The sequence below is a fragment of the Melozone crissalis genome, unplaced genomic scaffold (genome assembly GCF_028551555.1).
Source record: "Melozone crissalis strain CALT ecotype California unplaced genomic scaffold, PUWL_Pcris_2 ptg000074l_1, whole genome shotgun sequence".
Classification (NCBI taxonomy): domain Eukaryota; kingdom Metazoa; phylum Chordata; class Aves; order Passeriformes; family Passerellidae; genus Melozone; species Melozone crissalis.
The window spans coordinates 1,036,790-1,059,952 of NW_026535851.1; positions in this window are offsets into that span (position 1 = coordinate 1,036,790).

The window sequence follows — 23,163 nt, forward strand, 5'->3', positions numbered from 1 at the left end:
ACGCTTCACCATGTACGTTTGACAAAGAGGTTAGTACAGCTATTCGTTGTAGCATTCTACAGTTCCAAATGAACAATGTAATAGATAATCCTAAACTTATCCCAACTAATATTAGTAAAACTACAATGGGGTGGCACAACTTATTAAAGATTCCATTCGCAGTTGGTGACCACCCAAAGATCACATCCCACCAGTGATGATCCATATTTTGTTTTATTCTTTGTAGAACCCTGGTTATCTCCTTTGCATCGTGTTGGACAGTAATTAAGGTTTTCTTTCCACTTTCTTGGATTTCCTTCAGGATTTCCAATAGGTCTTGGTGCTTAATTAATTGTTTCACTAATGTAAGTTTCATCCCAATAGGGGTAGGTGGTAGTCTGTGATATATCGTGTAATTAGCTTTAATCAGCTGGTGGGATGTCACTGGGGCCAAGTACGAGAAATCACACCCAATAATCTTAACAAAATTACAAATACAGAAGTTAGAATGATTTCTACTAGACAGAATAACATCATTGCTATCAATTTTTACTGCAGCACAGGCAGTCCTCAGACACACACACCCTTTTCCAGTATATACGAGCACAGTTTTCTGGTCAGTGACTGGATGAACTTCAAAGTGACAAATACTCTGTTCAGTGTCCAAACACACATCCTGAGCATTAATAGTATCGCTTTCACAAATGAATCCCATCTGTTCTCTAGTAATGCAGGATTCTAAGTTTACTGTCTGCCACTTTCCATTCATCTTTCGTGCCCACACTCTATGTTCTGAAGGATAGAGTATTGTTTTTTCATGGTTTAATCCTAGGGCAATGATGGGATGGATAACATAAACAGTGGCATTACGTATGGTAAGCACAAAGGCAGTTGCTACATTAGAAACAGGATCATAGGTGAAATTCACCATAGTCCACCAAGATTGAAACTTCCTTTCAAAATCAATTGCATTATCCCACACAATCTTCCGAATTTCAGCTGGAGAATTACCTTCACTCCCTTCCCGTATGATCAGAGCTGCTGTTGCCTGCATCCATAACTGTGCTTGTATACAACTGAAAGCTAAAGACACATTATCTTGAACTGTGCTGAGTGCTTCTACTATTAGCTTGTGGTCTTGGTCCCCGGCCGTTTCCCACTTTGACAGTACTTTTGAAATCTGCCACTGGCTAGTTCCTAATGCCAATAGAGATGACTGTAAGGGTTGCTTCAATTTTGTTAGGCTACCTGCTGCAGTGGCCAGTTTATTCATCAGTATTTCTGAATCAATTCCATTTAAAACTCCTAATCCTGTCCCTAATATGCCAGTTTGATCCTTTCTTGTTCTGCTCCTGAGGTATGCCTGTTTTTGTAACCATGTTGTCCAGCCCTCAAAGGAAGTTTTTAGGAAGGAGGAGCAGGCTGGTTGGAAATTTGAGATGTTAATTTGCATTATCAACTCCACATGTTTGAGAGACCATTCTGGATTGAATAACAGTTGTTGCTCACCCACATTCCTTACTACATTGGGGCCTATTCCACACACCTCAGGTTCAAGTTTGGGTTGAGTCTGAACTATTTGAGTCTTGGTGTGGGCTGTATAGGGTCCTGCTGTGGTAAAAGGTGTAGTGTCTATTTTGAATTTAAATGAAAGCCCGATATCTTCCTGTGCCCAAAGGCAAGTTATTTCTACAGGCTGTATTAAGGTGAAATTACATCAGCAGTCTGATTCATTTAGGCTATCACAGATTTCCTGGTGTTCATGTACACCAGGAGAGGTTGAGACACTAATTTCATTTGGTCTCTCATAAGCCGTCCCATTTATCATCCGGCACCCTACCTTGATTTCTTCTCCTCTAATCCCTTGAAGTGTCCACAGTTTCTGTTCCTGCCATTCCTGCTCCTCATATACCTGATCTCCATGAATTACCACAGTGGATAAGTTTAAATCCTTTATCTCAGAAGGTTTTCCCATGGATCCAGTATACTGATTAAACGTCTGGGACCAAGGCCATTCAGCATTGCTCTGAATAAAGGTACTCTCAAGTTCTAAAACTTCAGTTATGATTACACACAAAACAATTCTACAAACTAAAATATGAGCTACTCCCGACCGCAATATACTCATTTTGCCCGAGTAAGTTTTAGTCTCAGTTCATTGTCTCCTGGCGTCACTCCTCAAGGGGCTTCTGGGCCTTCTTCACCCGAGAGTGATGAATCCAGGCGTTCTGCTCCTTGATTCTGATTGCAGTGAAGGTGGTAAGAAGCACTTGGAACGGTCCCTCCCACTGTGGTTCCAGGGTCTTTTCTGTAAGAGACTTAAGATATACATAATCTCCAGGTTGTATGTTATGTACTGGCCCATCTAACTCCCGGCTCCGAGTTCCAGCCACATGTTTCTCAATTTCCTTGAGCTGTTTTTTTAAGGCCACCATGTAGGTGGCTAGTGTTACCTCTCCAATATGGGTGGACACTCCCTTTTGTATTCCATATGGTCTTCCATAGAGTATTTCAAAAGGGCTCAACTTTTCTTTAGCTCGAGGTTTCGTTCGAATTCGCAATAGTGCTAGTGGAAGAGCTTGGGGCCAAGGTAGATTAGCTCCCTGCCCCAGTCTTATGATTTGCTGTTTAATCAAATGATTTATTTTCTCCACCTGGCCTCTTGATTGGGGGCGGTATGGGGTGTGAAGTTCCCAGTCTATGCCCAGGTGGCTACTAATCTGTTGCACTATTTTGGAAATGAAATGTGATCCTCTATCTGAGAATATTGTGGCTGGAACTTCGAAGCGTGGTATTATTTCTTGTAATAATACTCTGGTCACTTCTCTAGCTTTGACAGTTCTGGTGGGGAACGCTTCTGGCCACCCTGAAAATGTATCTGTCAATACCAGCAAATATCGATACCCCCCCTTTCCTAGGGAGTTCTGAAAAGTCAATTTGCCACTGTTGTCCAGGCCCATGGCCTCTCCCAATCTGACCGAGTTTCGGTCTGGGGGTATTTTTGGGGTTAGTCTGGAGGCAAAGATCACACTGTCGGGTCACCTGAGTAATAGTGGCATATAAATTCCTAGCAACAATTCTTTCAATCAGGTATGTGTATAGAGCATTTATTCCCCAGTGCGTTTTCTGGTGTTCTTCCCTTACTAGTGACCACTATAGATGGGAAGGGATTACCAGTTTCTTTGCAATGGTAGCCCACCCTTCTTGGTTATACGTCCCCTTTTTGATCTTCAATTAATTTCCTATCTCTCTTGTTGTATTCTGGCTTACCTTCAAGGGAGATTTGTCCATCTGGAATAAGGACTCCTTCAGTAGCTACCTCACCTTTTGCTGCTTCTTTTGCCTCTCAATCCGCCAGCTCATTTCCTTCTTCCAATTCTGAGCTCACTTTTTGGTGTGCCTTAATGTGCATAATTGCTACCTTTTCAGGCAGCTGAACTGCTTCCAGCAGCTGGATTATCTCTTGTGCATGTTTGATGTTCTTTCCCTGTGAGGTCAGCAGTCCCCTCTCCTTCCAGATGGCCCCATGTGCATGTACAACTCCGAATGCATACCCCAAGTCTGTGTAGATGTTTATTCTCCTCCCTTTTGCCCTTTCCAAGGCACGGGTCAGGGCAATTATCTCAGCCTTCTGCGCGGAGGTACCTGTTGGTAAGGGTCCAGACTCGATTACCTCTCTGCAGGTGGTCACTGCATACCCAGCATGTCGCTTCCCATTGGCAACATAGCTGCTCCCGTCAGTGAACCAGGTCTCTGCATCATCCAGAGGGGTATCCTTTAAGTCTGGGCGGCTGGAGTAGGTAGCTTCAATGGTCTCCAGGCAATCATGGTGTACTGCTTCTCCTTGATTTCCACTGAGAAAAGAAGCTGGGTTGACAATATTAGTCACCACGATCTCTACATCATCTTGCTCTACCATGATGGCCTGGTATTTCAGAAATCTCTGTGGTGAAAGCCAGTGGCCACCCTTTACTTCCAGTACTGCAGATACTGTGTGGGACACTAGCACAGTCAATTTTTGTCCCAGGGTAAACTTGCGTGCCTCTTGAATGTTCAGCACAACTGCTGCTACAGCTCTGAGGCAACCTGGCCATCCTTTGGCTGTTGCATCTAGCTGCTTTGAGAGGTAAGCAACTGCCCTCCGGTATAAACCCAAGTCCTGAGCCAGTATTCCCAGGGCAATTCCCTGTTTCTCATGGGAAAATAGGAAGAATGGTTTACTCACATCTGGAAGTCCCAAAGCTGGAGCTGACATGAGAGCATCCTTTAGCTGGTGAAAGGTCCGTGTTGCTTCTTTTGTCCACTGGAGATCTCTGCTTCCATCGGCAATCAGAGCATAGAGGGGTCTGACAAGCAGTCCATAATTATAAACCCACAGCCGGCACCATCCTGCCATTCCTAAGAAGGTTCGGAGCTCTTTTATTGTCTGGGGTTTTGGGGTTTGGCATATGGCTTCCTTGCAAGACTGCCCTAAAGTCCGTTGCCCAGCACTCACCTCGTACCCCAGGTAGATAACTTTCTGTTTCACTACCTGTGCCTTTTTCTTTGATACTCTGTATCCTTGGAGTCCTAGGAAATTCAAAAGGCTTACCGTCCAGGCCACACATGCTTCCCTCGTCCGAGTGGCCACTAGAAGGTCATCCACATACTGCAAAAGCCTCCCTCCTTCCTGTGGAGCTTCCCAGGACTCCAGATCCTTTGCAAGTTGCTCCCCGAACAAAGTAGGGGAATTTTTCCAGCCTTGGGGTAGTCTGGTCCATGTGAGTTGGGTTTTGCGCCCACTTTTAGGGCTTTCCCATTCGAATGCAAAGATTTTTTGGCTGGCTTCATGGATGGGGAGGCAAAAGAAGGCATCCTTTAAATCTAAAACAGTAAACCAGGTTAGCTCAGGTTTTAGGCAAGTTAATAAAGTGTATGGATTGGCTACCACCGGATACAGATCTTCTGTTATTTTATTGACAGCCCTCAAATCCTGTACTATCCGGTATGACCCATCAGATTTCCGAACAGGTAAAATGGGAGTATTGAAATCAGATTGGCATTCTTTCAGTAATCCTAACTGCAGAAAATTTTCAATTATTGGGCTGATTCCTTCCCTATCCTCTTTCTTTAGGGGGTACTGCTTGATTCTCACTGGTTGCGCCCCCTCCTTGAGTTTGATTACTATGGGGGAGGCATTTTTTGCCCTCCCTGGCACATCAGAGGCCCACACCCCAGGAAATACCTGACCTAGTATTTCTTCATCAATTTCTTCCTTAATGCCAATAGCTGTCGGAGTTAAACGTAATACCTCTATGTACTTTTGATCATTCACCTCCAGAGCAATTTCCCCATTTTTGAATGTAATGGTTGCTTGTAATTGTTCCAATAAATCTCTCCCTAAGAGTGCCCTTGGTGAATTAGGCATGTACAAGAATTTATGAATACCCCATTGTTTTCCCAATTTATACCTCAAAGGTTTACAAAAATATGCCCTTTCAGACTGACCAGTTGCCCCCTGCACTACAACATAATCATTTTCCACAGGTACTAAAGCTTTATTTAAGACTGAATATGTAGCTCCTGTGTCAACCAGAAATTCCACCCTTTTCCCTTCTTCCCCCAGCCTCATTGTTATAACCAGTGGATCCGCTGGGGCAGAATCCCCTGGTCCTCCTCAGTTGTTTTGTACGTGTGCAGCCATGTTAGTCACTCCTTTTTCGTTCTGGGCATTGGCCTTTCCAGTGACCAATTCTTTTGCAGATTGCACACTGGTTCCTGCCCAGCCGAGGTGGTCCTTGTCTCGGCGGTCCCTGGTTCTATTTCCTCTGCCTTTCCTCCTGTACCACTGCCACCAACCTTTTCATTCCTTGTTTATATCCTTCCTCCCGGTTACTAAATATTCTCCAGGCTTCCTCTAACAAGGCTTCAAGATTCCTCCCATCTGGTCCCTGAATTTTCTGAAGTTTACGCCTGATATCTCCAGCAGACTGCCCCAAAAATGAATTAACTAGTTGATTTATCCCTATCTCAGACTCCGGATCTAATGATGTATGACGACGCATAGCATCCCTTAAACGCTCTAGAAATTCAGATGGAGTCTCAGAAGGCCCCTGCTTAAGGGAATATAAGGCAGACCAGTTTATGGTTTTTGGAATAGCTCTTTCTACCCCTGTTGCTATCCACTCTTGATACTCTGTTGTTATGGTTTAGGCCTGGCAAAGCCAAGGCCCCCATAAATATACCTTTTACCTGATATCTGCTGTGAGATGTGGCCAGGAAATAAGCAAAGCAGGCTCCAAGTTAAACATAAAGAGAAGTTTATTAACTAAACTACACACACAATTACTAAACTACACACACAATTACTAACCTACACACACACAGGGAAAAAAACAAGGAGAATGAAAACTACACAGAAACACTTCCTTATCCTCCTCCCACCAAATTCCCAAACACATTTACATTTCCCAAAAAATTATCCACACTCGGTCTGGCACCACCCTTTGGAAAAAAAAATCAAATCTTCAGCTCATAAGGGATAGACGGAGTCCTTCCTTGTGCCACGGACTTCTTGTCACAATCAGCAATCCGCCCGGTATCTTGCTATCTCGTGACATCTCCTTTCCATGCCGAGGTGCTCTCACCACCTGGCATGGGATGGGGCAGGGGCCTGCCTTCAGGGCCTTTTAAGAATGCCTCGTCTTGTTCCAAGCAGAGTACAGTCACAATCCTGGGACCTCTGTCCCCCCCCCCATGTCTTCTATACCCCCTGGGGCCGAGGGGTCTCAAAACCAAACTCTCTTGACGCCGAGCCTCCGCTTCCCCCTGCAATACAGCCTCTGCCTCACCAGGAAACAGTCCATGGAAATACAACAAAAAAGAGTCCAGCAAAAACTGCCACTCCATCTTCCTCCATTCCTTCAACATCTCTCTTCTCCCTTTGCCAGACCCTCCTTACTGGCCTGATTTTCTTCCTTCATCTTCCACTCCTGTCCCTTTCCCAGGAAAGGCAATGTTCTGCGAAGCCTTCATTCCCCAAAGGGTTAAAAGTTCTCCCAGGCGGCCGGACTGCCCGCTGCCCCCCCCTTTCTCCTCCCAGCCGTGCTGCCTGCCGGCACATGATATCAAGTTTCAAGATATACAGTTCGAGCACGGGCTGCATTCTCTGGGGGGGGGGGAATAAACTGGTCGCTCAAGGGTCTGCCACCCTTCCTCCCGGGCCTACCGTAGATGGGCCACGTGGCTCTCCCCTCCCCCAGCCCAGCCAGAAACTGGGCCGGGGGAGAGACTTCTTCACGCCGGAAATCCCAAGAGGGCTCCGAAGGCCAAGAGCCCTGCTTTTAACCCCTTGAGTTCGTAGTCTCAAGAGGCGGATCCAAATGTCCCACTGGTCAAACTAAGTGCCCATCTTAAATTCCAATTACCCATTGGTAATCACAGCAAAACAAAATATCCCAGATGTCCCATTTCCGGTCAAACCACGACATCTGTTAATTTCTTTACCTCTGCCGACACATTAGGATCCCATTCTGGGTCTTGGAGGGGGAAATGTTCTTTTACATCCAGCTGTGTGGCCTTGCAGTAATCCTCTGCCAAATTCCCTGCAGTCTTTAAGATCAGCTGTTTCTCTGTTTCAGTGAAAGCATCTAGTAGTAGCTGGATGTCAGCCCAGTCTGGATTGTGTTGTTTGATAACATATCGTAGGCGTTTGGCAGTGAGTATCGTGTCAACACGATAATTCCTCGCAATCCTTTCCCATGCTTCTAAATCAAGGGTGGTAAATGGCGCTTTAATCATTAATTTGGCCCCTTCTGGTCCCACTGCCTGTCGCAGAGGGGCCTGTAGCACTACTTGCCTCCTAGTTCTAGATGCAACTGGACTCCCACGGGTGGGGTGGGTTCTAGTAGATGTGCCTTCCCCACCTGAGTCCTCCTCCTTTTTGGGGAAGTTCCCTTCCTCCTCATCCTCAGTTTCAGCCTCAACCTCCCTAACCTCCCCCCCTCGGGGAGGAGCTGGAGGAGCTTTCATCCACTCAAATGTGTCCCGTTCTTGCTCCTCAGAACGATAGACCTTTTCTGATCTCATACACCATTGTCCTATACTGCATGCTGAACAACAGCGTTTGATTTGCCCTCTCTTTGCCTTATCTTTTTCAAGGGCCAAGACCAGTGGGTCTGAGGGTGATTTAATCCCACAGTCCTTTTGCCACTCTTGGTGATTTCTTAAAACAAAAAACATATCAGCATACGAGACCTCATCCCATTTACCTTCCCGTCTTAAAAACAACATTAACTGCAGTAAAGTATTATAGTCTAGGGTTGCAGTGGGTGGCCACCTTGCTCCGTCCTCTAACTTGTATAAGGGCCACCAGAGTGTGCAATACTGGATTAGATCCTTTTTATTCTCAGAGTTCCCCCCCGGCTAGTGACTTCCTTCCAGTGGGCCAAGATGCACCCTAAGGGGCTGGCCCGTGGAACTTCCTTGCTCTGGTTAGTTCCCATTATTTCCTTCTTGCCCTATCTCGCTTCCACCCAAACCTCTTTTCACAGGACTTCACAGTAGCTTCCCAGTCCTCCTCCCACACACTCCAAGTGTCAGGTATCAGATGCGATTTTCCACACAGAAGCTTTAAGATCTTAGACTCTGAATCAGCTTGATCAGAAACCTCTAATCTACACTTGGGGCAAGTGCCCCATCACTTGTTAGAACAGCAATACCAGCGTTTCCCACAAACTATGCACTGTATTAATACCCACGCAGCGTGCCAGCCTCTTGATGCACCAAAGGCTACTCGAAATTTCCTGCAAAGGCAAGCTATTCCATTTATTACAGGGAGCTCTAAATCCTCTACGGCAAGCTGTTCCCAGTCCAGACTTACAAGAGTGCCAGCTGAAGTCCGGTAGAGCCCCTCTAAATGAACTCGTTCGTCTCCCCTATCTATCCAATAATCCACCGGATTCACAAACTCCCAAGGGTCGAGTCCAAACCACTGAGGGAGAGGAACCCCTCGGGTTCGTCTAGCCACCGTGAAAGCATGCACAACCTACACCACAATTTACCACCTTTACTCAATAAACATCCTCACCCACGCTTTTCCACAGTTTACTCTGTTTTCTCTGTTGGGTGCTCCCCGCCCCCACAGCCTGCTTCGGCCGGCATTTACTCAGCCTCCCCAGCGGCGGATAGGACTTCCCCCCCCGCGCAGTAGAGCACTATGGATCTACTCTCTTTTAGACACCATACACTTTATACACTTGCACAATTACAAATACAGCGCGCTGATCACTCAATGCAACATACAGCAACACAGTGCTCGGACACCACTCACACACACACAAACAAAGAAAACATACGCGGGTTCAGCTCTGCCCTATCAGAACAATGAACCCCAATACACTCATACACGGGTTCACCCAGCTCACCCCCAGAGCTGCTGGCGGTTCCGCTCTATCAGAACGATGAACCCCGTCTCTAATACAGCTGCTCTATCAGCTGAACCCAGACGTCTCTGGGTGGTTTACTCCCTTGCTCTCCTTTCCCTCCCCCAGGGGCCCCTCAGTACATACCGTATCTTCCTCCGCAGGCCAGCAGGTCCTTGTCTGTCCCAGCAGGAGGCAAGTCGAGACGAGCGGAGCCTCCTCCAGGAAAATCCTGGGGCGCGCCTAGGAGTCCGTCAGTCCTCCCCCTGCCCCTGCGGGGACAGAGATGGAGACGGAAAGTATCTCTTTCTCCTGGCTGGCTCGCCAAGAATGTTTTGCGGAGAAAAGAAGAAACCTCACAACTTTGTAAAAGTTGTAAAGCCCGGTATGCTTTTATTACGATGCGTGGCGGACGCAAGCCTCCCAAAAAGGCATGCGTACCTCTGAAGACCTCGGGTCTTCTTTTATCCCCCTTCCAAATGCATATGCATACAGTTTCACAATAAGTTCATACATATTCATTCCGCGTGACATTTAGCACCAGTTCTTCTTTATCAAAAGAATTTCTAGGTCGGGGGCAAATTGACCTTGTGGTCTTTTCTGTTTTTCTTTCTCTGTCTCCTTGTTGTCTCTGGAATGTGGCTTTTCCTTCAGCTTTGGCCTCACCGACTTTTCACCCCTTCCAGACATTTCACCTAATTCAGAATGGATCCCTACTCTGTCTCAATGGACAGGGACACCTTCCACTGGACCGGGTTGCTCAGAACCCCATCCAATCTGGCCCTGAACACTTGCAGGGATGGGGCAGTCATAGCTTCTCTGGGCATCCTGGGATGTCACCCTGCAAGCTCCTGTAAAGAAAATTAATCCACAAACACTAGAGGTTTATGTCCAAAAAGGAGACAGAGGAGTCCTGTAACTTTATTCAAATAAAGGGAGAGGCCATGGGGAATTTCCTATGCGGTCTCTCGAAATTTATAGGTGATGCGGCCTCCTTTTTATTCTAATTTCCCGTCTGCATTTCCCTCTCTCTTTCCCCATTAGCTGAGGTACTTGAGAGGTACAGACTCTCCAAAACGCCTAATACCTAAGACCCCCTTTCTAATGTATACCTGCCCCCCCCTCATATTTTTATTTTTCTTTGTGTCACTGTTCTTTTTCTCTAAATCCAGAGATTTAGCACAGTCTTGAGTGAGAAAGTCTGTGTCAATTAGTGGAATTTCTAGGGAATTTATGGTTCCCCCCATTGCTTCTTTCACCTCTCTGTATCTGTCCTTTTTTACCATAAGGCCCACAGTTTGTTTGTAAAGACACATCCTTCTCATTCCTTTCAATCCCTCCTTTTCTTATTTTCTCAATAACTGTCTTTACAAACAGTTATCATTGACTTAACTTTCTGTTCCTGGGTCCTTTTTGGTTTTGCAATTATTTGTAGTGACATAAATTTCTGTCCTTTTGTAGCCATTTCTGGATCAGTAGGCATGGCTATTACCTGCATCCCTTTGATCACATGTTGAATAAATTGCACTAAGCAAGAGATAATACATGGTAAAAAGATGAGAGTTACTACAGCACTTAAGAGGGAAAAAAAGATTTGTTTAACCCATAGTTCACCAAGTAACCACAAAAACATGCCCCATTCCTATTCTTTCTACGTTTGGACTGGTTCATGAGCTAACTTTCTTATTCCCTTTGTTATTTGTTTCACCACTCTTCCATTGTCATCTATTTGCAAACAGCAGTTTGAGTCATTCAATTTGCCACACACTCCCCCTTCTGCTAATAGATAATCTAATACCATCCGATGTTGAAATATTGCATTCTTCATCTGAGTGGATTGGTCAGCAAGGAGGTCAAGGGCTGTAGCTGTCTGGCTGCTTATTATTTCAAAGACAGCTTGTAACCTAATTATCTGATTTAAATTATAAATGGGTCCTCTGACATCTGATATTAAATCATTAGGATTCCATATGGCTGGTCTGTAGTGTTCTGTGATTTGCTCAGGTGGCCATTCATCTTCTTTCCACTTTTGGGTTCTCCCTCCAGCCAAGGCTGCATCAACTGAACGCTTTTCTCTAATTGGATCATCATATACCTTGATTCCTAATTGATGTCCCTGAACTTGTGGTAGCAGAAAGAACAATGGTCCAATATACCCTACATAACATATCCCTGACCAACTTGGGGGTAATCTGTGATAGGCATGTTGGCCACAAATCCAATAATGCCCTTTCAAAGCCCAGGTCCTGTTGGTAAAGGGGCCTTCCTAATTTTCATCATCAATTGAAGGGTCAAAATACAGCTTGCTTCCTGGGCCCAACGGTCCTCCAACAATAGTTGCCTCACCATAAGAATCAAAATATTTGCATTTCCAGGCTCCCACATGAGGTTTCCACCTACAAGTACATCTCAGACCTGTTTTGTTGGATCTGGACCAGAACTTATTAAAAAGGGTTTGAGTTCCAGTCTGGTGTTGCCACTTCCACTGATAGTCACGGACAACATGTGTCTTACTTGTGGAATTATCTCAGGGGCAGCTTAAAAGTAAGGGGTCAAAAAAACTGTCCTTCCCCACTGCTTTACAGCCTTCAAAATCCCTTTTATAACTATGGTAGGGAACACCTTACCCAGATACCATTAGTGAGCTTAACATGTGTTTGATTCCATCTGCCTTGATGTTTAGAACAATCGTAAGGAGGACAGTTGAGATCCAACAGTCTAAATTCAAAGATAAAGTCCAGTCACAAACACTTTTTTCCACATCTACACCTCCTGTTTTATTTAGACAATAAATGCCTCTTTCAGAAGAATGAAGCTGCCATGGACTTCCTTCCTCATCCTAAAATCCCATTCCATTATGGACCTCACTCAGGATGCTGACTCACCATTTAGGCTCAACTGGGCTGGTCACCCATGGCCACTCCTCAAATCCTCCTGGCCCTCCACAGACCCAACAATTATAAGGTCAAAGGTTTTTGCTACTTCTTCTCCTAGGACCAAAAAATGATTCTCCCATCTCTGGCCCAAACCTAACTGACAATATAAAGGTAAGATCATTAAGAAAAACATTCAAATGGTATAATCTGATCTCCTAATCTAATTTTCATGTTGTCTTCCACATCAGCTGTGGCGAGTGAAGGCACAGAAGCAATTCAACATAAAGAAAACAGTGACAGCAAGGATTAGCCCCTTAATGATTGGAGAACAAAAGGAGGGATGCCCACACAGACTATTTCAGCAGGCAGTCTGTGGGTAGGCACACAGGGCTTCCCCCAATGACACACTGGCTACTGCTCCGGTGCACTCCTATGGAGTGTCAGTCGTGGCTTCCCATCCTTCTCCAGATTAGATGTCCAAATTTCCAGGGCTTTAAAGACCATGACCTGAGTGTGATGGGTCCACCTGTGTTCAGCTGTCTTGACGGCTGTTTCTGTGGTCAGCAACACTTGGAAAGGTCCATGCCACTTTGCCACTAGTGGTGCTTCTTTCCACTCCTTAACTAGGACCCAATATCCTGGTTGGATATTATGAACAGAAAAGTCCAAAGGCAGGGTCTGTGCTAACTGGGCTTTCTGTCAAAGAGATTTCACAAGAGACAGTATCCTGGCCACATATTGTTTTAAACATCCATCACTTATTTCCACACACACACACACCCCTTCCCCCCACTGCATTGAGAATTACAAGGGTAAGGAATTCCAAACCTCAATTTAAAGGGAGATAATTTAATATCTCCTCTGGGTCTGGCCCTTATTCTTGCCAAAGCCAATGGTAAAAGTCGTACCCATGGCATCTTAGTTTCTATCACCCACTTCAAAAGGTGTTTATTTCTCCATTCATTCTTTCAACCTGGCCTGAGCTCTGGGGGTGCCAGGGGGTATGGAGGTTCCATTGTATTCCTAAAGCAGTCATAACCCCTTGAAGCATCTTTCCTGTAAAATGAGTTCCCCTATCTGAGTCTATTGCTTCCACAATCCCATATCTTGGAATTATTTGCCCCTAAAATACTTTAATAACTGATCCCGTAGTGTCACTGTTGAGTCAGGAATGGATAATAAATTACACAGATTCTAGGTCAGAAGGCTAAGATGCTAGAAGCCCCCAGTTTATGGAACCCCTTCTTTTATACACTTGTCCAATACAGGTGGACCTGATTGGTCATTTAATCAACACATTTCACATGATTGGCTAATTAAGAAGACACTCTTTGGTGAACCTCTTATGAGAAAAACAACTTATTACAAACACGACCTGCAGATAGATTACCATTTGTTTACCATTCTTTCTCTCTGCCTCCCTAAAACTTCCCAGACCAATTCATGGGAAAGCTTATCTGGCTTTCTCTTTCTCTGACCAGACTGTCATATCCACACCACAGTTACTGAAACAGTTGGATATGCTTCTGCCCACCCTGTTACCTGACATTCTATTACCAGAAGATATTTAAACCTGAGTACAGGGCATTTCAGTAAAATCCACCTGGCATCTTTGGAAGGGATGTACAGCCCAAGGCCTCCCTCCCCTGGCAAGTTTCTTTGTAACCCTGTTATTGGTTTTAGCACAAATCAAACAACCCTCAATAGCTCACTTTGACAAAGTAAAAAGACACGCAGCAACATATATCTTGAGGAAGGCTTCTGCCAGTCCTTGACAGCCCCAATGACTCCCTTCATGGAGTTGTTTTAATACCTGTAAGGCCAGAGCTTTTGGTATTCACTGCTTACCATCCCTTGTAAACCAATTATCCTCTCTTTCCTCTGCCCCACTCTTTTTAATTATCTCAAGTTCCTCTGGTGGAAAAGACAGCTTCTCTGGCAGCAGTGGGGTTACTGGGAGCAAAGGGAGCATCTTGGAGATTTTTGGCAACAACGCAGCTTTCCGAGCTTCTTCATCAGCCAGTTCTGAGCACCCTGCCTGGTGTCCCCTAACGTGTATTATTGTGACCCCTTTTGGTAAATTCACCACCTCCAAAAATTCATAGACTCTCACAAGCACATACAGCTCCGCTGTTTGAGCTGACCATGTTGGCAGTAACCTCCCCCCTTCCATAAATTATAGAGTATCCTGTAAATTGCTTCTTGTGAAAAGTGCATATTATATGGCTCTACGCAGATAATTACTATATGTATTATGTTGTATTGATTAGTAGTGCTGTATCAATATTTTAGTAGTATGGCAAATGTAGCTTTTGTAGTTAAAATAGAAACTATGTATGTGGGATACTTTTTTAAAGAAAGGAATGTGGTACTTTCACCTAGATATCAGCCACAGGACACCTAAATCTTTCAAAGAAAAAGAATTTTTTGCTCTCTTATCAGAAGAAACTAACTTCTTCCCACCTCACTCAGCCCTGAAGATGGCATTAGGATTAAGAGGAAGAAGTTGACACTGACCAGACAGAATCCTTTGTTTGAATGGAATTTATGCATCATGTATGAGATGTATGAATATGCAACAGGCTATTGCTTTTAAGGGTTAATCCTCTGTTAACGTGTGTTCTTTTTCAGGCTTATTTTGCCCAGAAAAAGGTACCTGGACGGTCAGTAACTCTTTGTTCTTATTGTCTCATATTGTCCTAAATCCTAATTGCCCAAATTTTTATAATTCTAATTATATTACTATTTTATAACCCTGTTATTACTATTAAACTTTTAAAACTTTAAAAACAAGTGATTGGTATTTTTCACATTCATAATATCCGCTCATCACAATAGCCCATGAATTTCCCCACCTCTCAGCCAGATACCACTTGCTTTAGAGAACTTTGGTGATCCCCCATGGAAGATCCCTCATCTGCCTCACGACCGCCATCAAGGACAGAGATTGAAGCCGCCCCCCCCCCCCCCAAGGACTGAGACCCTTAAAATTCTAACACAGAGGTGCTGGACTGACTGAAGCAGGATGCCTGCCAAGTGTTGCCTGCAGGTGTGTTCGCTGGACCAAGACTGGTTTCCTCTAGAAACCAGTCCTGAAACACTGCTGGGACTGGTTTGTCCTGTTTGGAACTGGACTGTTTGTACTTGTTCTCAACGGACTTATTCTCCACTGTCCTGTACCTGTTCCCCTCCTGGTGGAGAACTAATAAAGACCCCTGAGTTAACCAAAGATTTTGAGATTCTCCCCGACATGACAAGATGGATCTATTGGCTGGACCACAAGGATTTTGTCTGTCCGTTGGTAGCTATTCACCCTCCCCCACCACGTTCTCTCTCTCTCTCTCTCCTTTATCTCCTTTCTAATCCTTCTATAGCATTTGCTGTGGGCACTCAATAAAAGGTGCATTTATTTTGATTAATACTGAAAGTCCCCTGCTGTGTGTCTTTTACACTCTGAGATCAGTAAAACGAACCATTGCGACCCCCACTTGTACTAGCAGATCATGACACCCTGCCACTTCCACCGTGTCATCACCCATATTACATCTCCGTGGAATCTCCACCACACAAGTTCTCTCTGCCCCAGAATCAACCACAAATTCCAATACTTCCTCTTGGGGGCCTGTTTCCGAAGTTATCAAAGGCTCCAGACAGCATTCCTCCTCCAGAAAACAGAACCCATATCCTTCCCACTCCTTCACTGGGCACATCCCCTGAAGCACCTCCAAGCCTCCCTCTAAGTGAGGGTGGCTGAAATAAACAGGGCCAGGAGACGGCTTCTCCTTTTTAATGCCTTTATTAAAAGTGATCAGCTCAGGATTGGGCAGCTCGGCGGGGCTGCAGTCTCCCGTAGTCTCTTTCAGGGCGACTCAGAGGAGGAGAATATGCGCAGCTTTGTCCACTAGGGGCAGAGCTGGGGATCAGGTTCTCGTGGGAGCCTTTTAGGGCGTGATGATCCCTTCGTAGTTGAATTAGTCTCAGTCTCGCCTCCTCCCAGACCTGGCCCGGGGGCTCTCCAACACAGGGTGAGGAACAACGAAGGTTTTCAGCATCTCTGCAGGCCCAGCACTCCGCTCCTCTCATCTAGACATCACTCCAGTCTCTCAACTCTTAGGTGGCTCGTGGTTTATGGGGTTTTCTCCGTGCATTTGGAATAGGGGTCCCACACAGCATGCTGGTCCTTGGAGTCACTTTGCATAGCCTCCCCCACCCTCTCAGGTCTCTTCACCATTCTGGGAAAAGTACAACTTAGCCTCGGGCAAGGCTCTGCTCATACAAAAGGAGCAATTAGCCACAACGACTTGTGATTACAATAACAAAACACGCAGAACTTCGGCAGCGACAGTGATCTGGCTGCCTTTTTGTAACTTTTTCTCAAAAAAAAATCAACTGAATTTTTGTTCATAACAGTGCCCTTCCCTGCTACAGCAGAAAGAGGCATCCCTAGTCCCTTCCCGGGACCCTGACCACACTGGGGCTCTGCCCCCCTCCTGAACCCCTCTCATAGACATAGCGGGAGCTGAAATGCCAAGGGAGCAGAGACAAGAGCAGGGGTCTGCAGTGAGGCTGGAACCAATAAAAGGACAGAGTTAGTAGCAGAAGTCCCCAGGAAAGCTGAAATCAACAAAGAAGCAGAGGTAGGAGCAGGAGCAGGCAGCTCCAGAGTCATGGTGGGGATGGGAGGGGGCAGGGAGGGCTGGAGCTCCTGCCACAGGCAGAGAAGCTGATACAGGTAGGGAGACTGGAGCTCCTGGCATGAGCAGAGAAACTGGAGACAGGGAGAGGCAACATTTCCAGGGGGTCCCAGCCCCTTTCTCTGGTTCCCCATCTCATTTCCCCAGGGCCCTGCCTGCACGTCCCTGGTGTTATAGGTTAGTTGCGGTGGGGAATCAATCACCGACTAGTAAGTCCAAATGAAATGAATTTATTGGTGGATAATCATCACCGACTAGTGAGTCCAATTTAAAATGAATTTATTAATTGTTAGAGCAAGCGATAATAGGCAAAGTCAGCGCCCCGGGCGCGCTGGGCGACAGGTGACTCCCGGCTCCACCACTGCTGCATTTTTCTGATATTTCGTGGGGTTTTTATACAGTCCTGCTTCCGGGTTGGCGTGTCTTTCAGGGTAGTACTCTGCTTATTCTTCTCCTGTTGCTAGGTGGTCGTAGTCCATCTCCCGGAGGTCTGAAGATGAAGGCCGGTATTTTCCTTATTTGATAGGTTTATCTGATTCCTGGAATTTTAGGCTCAATCTGCTGAGTTCCTGGAATCTTAGGTTTACTGAGCGGATAAGCTAATATTGTGCTATCGATCATGGCAAGCCCATCACCCATATTAACAGTTTACTAAGCAGATAAACAAATGTTTGTGAAACCCATTGTCTTTGGTTTCGTCTTCCTTATCTTTTTAAGTCTGGAAATTTATTAGGCAAACAAATGGATGTGGTGCAACAGTCTTACTAGAATAGCTTTGTCAGCTTTGATGAACAAACTTAAAGTTTTAACCCATTACACCTGGCTTCTGTCTCCCTGCTCCAATCCATTCCCCTGACAGCTCGAACACCTCCCACTCTTCACAGCACAGAAAAATAATTCCTTTCCAACAGTATAATGCAATCCATCTTTCTCCAGAAAATAAGGTTAAACTTTAAATCAATAATCCATATCACATATACATTCATTCATTCATTCATTCCTTCATTCATTCATACTCACTTTTATTTCTTTATTATCTCACTCACAAGACAAGGTACCTTTTACTTTCAAGTCACTTTGTTAATATCCACCCATGGGTATTATAAAATCTCAAATGTTATTGGCCAACCCTGGATTTTCTTGGGTGTCCCTCAATCCAGCAGTGTTATCCAGCCCTGGATGTTCTTGGGTGTCTTATCCCACAATCTAGCAGAATTTTTAGGGGCCCCCTCCACTTTTTATCTTGCATTCCCAGTGGATTGTGTCAGGAAAACCCTTGGCTCCCTCTCTCCAAGGGGTCCCACCCCTTCCCTGAGACCCAGTCCCAGTTACCCCAGGGGATTCTCTCACTCCTTTTATCTCTTGCTTCATCTCTTTACTGGCCGTTTTTCTCATGAAAGAACAGAACTGCAGTGTGGGAGACTCCTCACTCACACATTTAGCAGGTCTGGAATAACCAGCCTCACACACACATTCACCCCCTGTATTTGCCCCCCTGAAAGAATACTTTACCAATCTTCTTTTTTTCTTCGAGTCTGTGCACAAGAATTTTGGGGTTACCATGATTCTTAGGGAGCCTTTTTTTCCCCTTTTCCTTTGTTTTATGTGTCTCCTTTTGTCCACTGGGTGTTCTACCTGCAACTGCTGATCACACCAGGAGAGACAGAGCAAGGCTGCCTAAACCTGGCAGTGCATACCTTCCCTGCTCGGGATCTCCCGGTGGTCTCAGAAGTGAGGTGTTACACCCTGGGACAAGCGCCCATTTGTGAAAAACACGTTCACACTCCTGGGAAAATTTTAAAAGTTTAATAAAGGACAATAGGAGACAAGGACCATAGAACAAAGGTTATTAGGGCCAGGTGCATCTTGGCACTCAGCCAAGAACACATCATTACTTTACATCAGCCTGTTGCATATTCATAGACTCTTACACATATCCATAAACGAGTTTACATATTCGAGGACCTATTTTACGTGGCCCCTCCTTGGGTCCGCCTTTTTAGAGCATGTGTGTTTCTTGGCTGCAGTTTTGGCTCCTTCTCTTTATCACTTCCAGTCTGGGCCTTGGTCCATACTATTTCAGACTGTGAGTGAAATAAACAGAGCAGGAGTCTTTTTCTCCTTTTAATGCCTTTATTAAAAGTGATCAGCTCAAAATTGGGAAGCCCTCTAACCCAGGTTGACTCAGAGGAGGAGGAGTATATGCGCAGCTTTGTCCACTAGGGGCAGAGCTGGGGCTCCAGTCCTCATGGGAGCCTTTGGGCATGACCCCGATCTTGACTTTCCACTGCCTCCCAGCTCCGGGTCTCGGTTTAAGATGATTTCTCTGTTCAGGGTGAGGGGCAACGAAGGTTTTCAGCATCTCTGCTGGCTCAGCACTCTGTTCCTCATGTCCAGACATCACTCTAATTTCTTAATTCTGTATTGGCTCGTTGTTTTTGGGGTTTTTTTCGGTAAGTTTGACACTTCCCATGGCATGCTGGTCCCGAAGTTATTTTGCATCTTCTGATGCCCCCCTCCCACATCTCCTCCCCTCCCCTCACTGTCCGGGGAGAAGAGCCATTAACTTAGCCCTAGCCAGGGCCTTTACTGATACAAAAGGAACTAATAACTACTACGATTTGTGATTATCGTAACAAACAGGGAGAACTGTAGCAGTACACTGGTCTGACTGGTTTTGTAACCTTTTTTTTCAAAAAAAATTGGCAGAATTTTGTTTATAACAGTGAGTGCTGATAGTTGGCATATCTGTACCAGGTGTCCTCATCCTATGTTCATTGGATGTTATCCCATCCAAGCAGGCATTTTTACACAAGCATAGCTATTTCACAACTATGTTTAAGCTTAATTAACAACAGAAATAAAAACTATATCAAAGTTACTTTTACACTACACATATAAATCTATTTTAATATTTGCTAAAAGCCAATATTATAATATGTTATGAACAAAAATTCAGTTGATTTTTTTCTGTGAGAAAAAAGTTACCACTACTGCTGGGCTGCTGCCTGTGTTATGGTAATTACGGGTTGTTGTTGTTAGTGGTTGTTTTTGTATTAGTAAAAGCCCTGGCTAGGGTGAGGTAATGGCCCTTCTCCTGAGACAGTAACGGATGGAGACCTTCCCGAACAGTGAGGAGAAGAGACCTGGAGGGGGGGGGTTATGCAAAGTGACTCCAAGGACCAGAATACTTTGTGGGACTATGGCTCCAAACGCACGGAGAAAACCCCAAAAACAACGAGCCAAAAAGGAGTTGAGAGACTGGAGTGATGTCTGGACGTGAGGAGCCGGGTGCTGAGCCTGCAGAGATGCGGAACACTTTCGGAGTCCCTCTCGCCCTGACCATGGGAGTCGTCCCCGGCGGTGAGACCGGGCCAACTGGGCTGGGAGGACTAACATCTGATGGGGACACCACGCCCTAAAGGCTCCCATGAGGACCGGATCCCCCAGCTCTGCCCCTAGTGGACAGAGCTGCACATATCCTCCTCCTCTGAGTCGCCCTGGGAGACATGACGGGGACTGCAGCCCTGCCGAGCTGCCCAATCCTGAGCTGATCACTTTTAATAAAGGCATTAAAAAGGAGAAGAAGTCTCCTGGCCCTGTTTATTTCAGCTGGAGCCTCGTCCGGGATAGCCACGCCGCAAGAAGACTCAAGACTGACCATCTTGGAGCTTCAGGACAGCTGGCTATTAGGACCAGAGGGATCGGCTCAGGAGCAGCGACGCAGAGGAGCACCGGAGCACCGGACTGGTGAGAAATCCAGTGGCGGGAGTGGGAGACGTGCGCATGTGTGTGTGAGTGAGACGAAGGCCGGCAGCCGGACCCTTGACCTGAGAGTGGACCCCTTAGTTCTGCGTTTCCGGCTTTTCGCGAGAAACCCGGCCAGGAACAGGGGGCGGTGCTTGGAATTAGCGTGAGTGAGTCGTCTCCCAAGGGGGAATAAAGGGCCCCCCTCCCCTCCGGTCGTGCGGAGGGAATATTTGTATGAGTGGCACGCACCGAAAGTAAGTCCTGACAGAGGGAAGTCAGGCAGATTTGTAAGTCCCGAGAAGGATTCAGGTAGCAGTTGTCAGTCCCGAGAAGGATTCGGGTAGCATCTGTAAGTCTCGAGAAGGATTCGAGTAAGATTTGTCAGTCCCGAGAAGGATTCGAGTAGCTCACAAGCCCTGCAGGCAAAGTAAGTCCTGATAAAGGAGTCAGGCACAAACTCCAGCGAAGGAGGCTGTGGTTTGCTTTTAAGTCCTGATACGGTGAGGCCTAAAAATTGGCGGGTTAGACGAACTAAAAATCAGGCAGTTGTTTTTCCTGACTGAGGGAGTCAGGCACGACCCGGATTCTTAAGGCCGAGGCTTCGTGTCTTCAAGTCCCAATAGATATAAGACCTGACGTTGGGAAAGTTGGGCAGTCAAGAGATTGGGCAGTTCTTTCAGTATAAAGTCCTGAGCATCAGGCAGAAATTTGAAGTTCAGTGTAGGAGGCTGAAGCTCCTCAAACAAGGTTTTTTTAAATTCCCAGTAAGTAGAGGCACCTTTGGGGATTTTTTTATTGAGACCTGGAAAATGGGAGGGTGTAATAGCAAAAAGACCGGCAAGAGACTGAGGTATATACATCCCAATAGTCCCTTAGGAGAACTGTTAGTAATATGGGATTCTATAGAGGCCACGGAGGGATTAGATAAAGTGAAAATGATCCATTATTGTATGGAAGTGTGGCCAGAATTAGAGTTGCAAGGAGGATGGCCTTGGTGTGGGACAAAGGATAAGTGGATGTGCCAACAATTAAATAATTATCTGACAGCTCAAGGAGATACTGATCCTGAGCAATTATTGTATGTAGCTTGCTGGTTAAAGAGCGCTGTTGGGGATGAAGGGGTGCGAATTTGTAAGGTACAGAGGAAGAAAGAGGGGAATGAAGGAGGGGATGATAGGACTAGTAAAAGATGGGACCCCCTGGATTATTTGCCTCCTTCTGCCCGTCCACTTTATAATCCTCTTCTTCAAGCACCTCAAATGGCAGGTCCGGTTCTTCCCCCGGCTGCCATCTCATTACCACCTGCTCAAATTCCTCCTTCTATCTCTTCAGCTTCCGCTATGATAAACGCAGTATCTCCTCCGGTAACCACTCCCTCACAACCCCCTCCAGCTTCTCCAGTTCCTTCTGCACCACCACAAGTGCCTACTCCACCTGCTGCATGCTCCACCCCTTCTCCAGCTCCGCTTAATATCCACTCAGGCTCTTCTCCCCCTCCTATTGCTGTCCCTTTACCTCCTCCTAGTTGGGACACAAATGCCTCCTCGCCCGATAAACAGCTATCAGCAAATACACCTGCTGATGGGCAGAACGTTCAGGGTAACCCAGATATCCCTCAAAGTAGTTTGGCATCTGAAGATGGGCCATACTGTAGCACCAGATCCAAGACCTCCAAGGCGGAGAGACTCTTTCCCCTCAGAGAGGTTCCTATGGGAGGAATAGCGGGAGGTGTTGGCTTTGTGAATGCTCCCCTAACTGCTTCTGAGGTGAGAGGATTCAAGAAAGAGTTGGGGCATTTAGTTGAGGACCTAGTGGGCATAGCCAACCAAGTGGATCAATTTCTAGGTCCAAATATCTACATTTGGGGGGAGATTAATTCCATCCTGAGTATATTATTTTCCCCAGAAGAAGTCCAGATGATTAGGGCAGCTGGCATCAGAATTTGGGAGAAAGATAACAGTCCAGGACCCCAGGTGCCAACAGGTGAACAGAAATTGCCACTAACGGATCCCAGCTGGAACCCTAACCAGGAGGAGGGGAGGAAGGCCATGATGGAATATAGGTCTTTGATCATACGGGGGATCAAAGAGTCAGTTCCCAAAGGAACTAATACCCAATTGGCATTTGAGGGTACACAGGAGAAAGATGAAGCTCCTGCTGCTTGGCTTAATCGCCTAAGGCGGAACTTCCAGATGTGCTCTAGAATAGACCCAGACACCCCAGAAGGTCAAATGCTGCTAAAAGTCCAATTTGTTACCAAATCTTGGCCTGATATAAGGAGAAAACTGGAAAAGATGGAAGATTGGCAAGAGAAGGACATAAATAAGTTATTAAGAGAGGCATTGAAGGTGTATTTAAGGAGGGAGGAAGATAAAGCAAAGGCCAAGGCTAAGATCATGGTTGCTGTAGCTAGAGAAAGTGCAGGGTGGGCGGGTCCACCACCAGGAGGAGGCAAGCATAGGC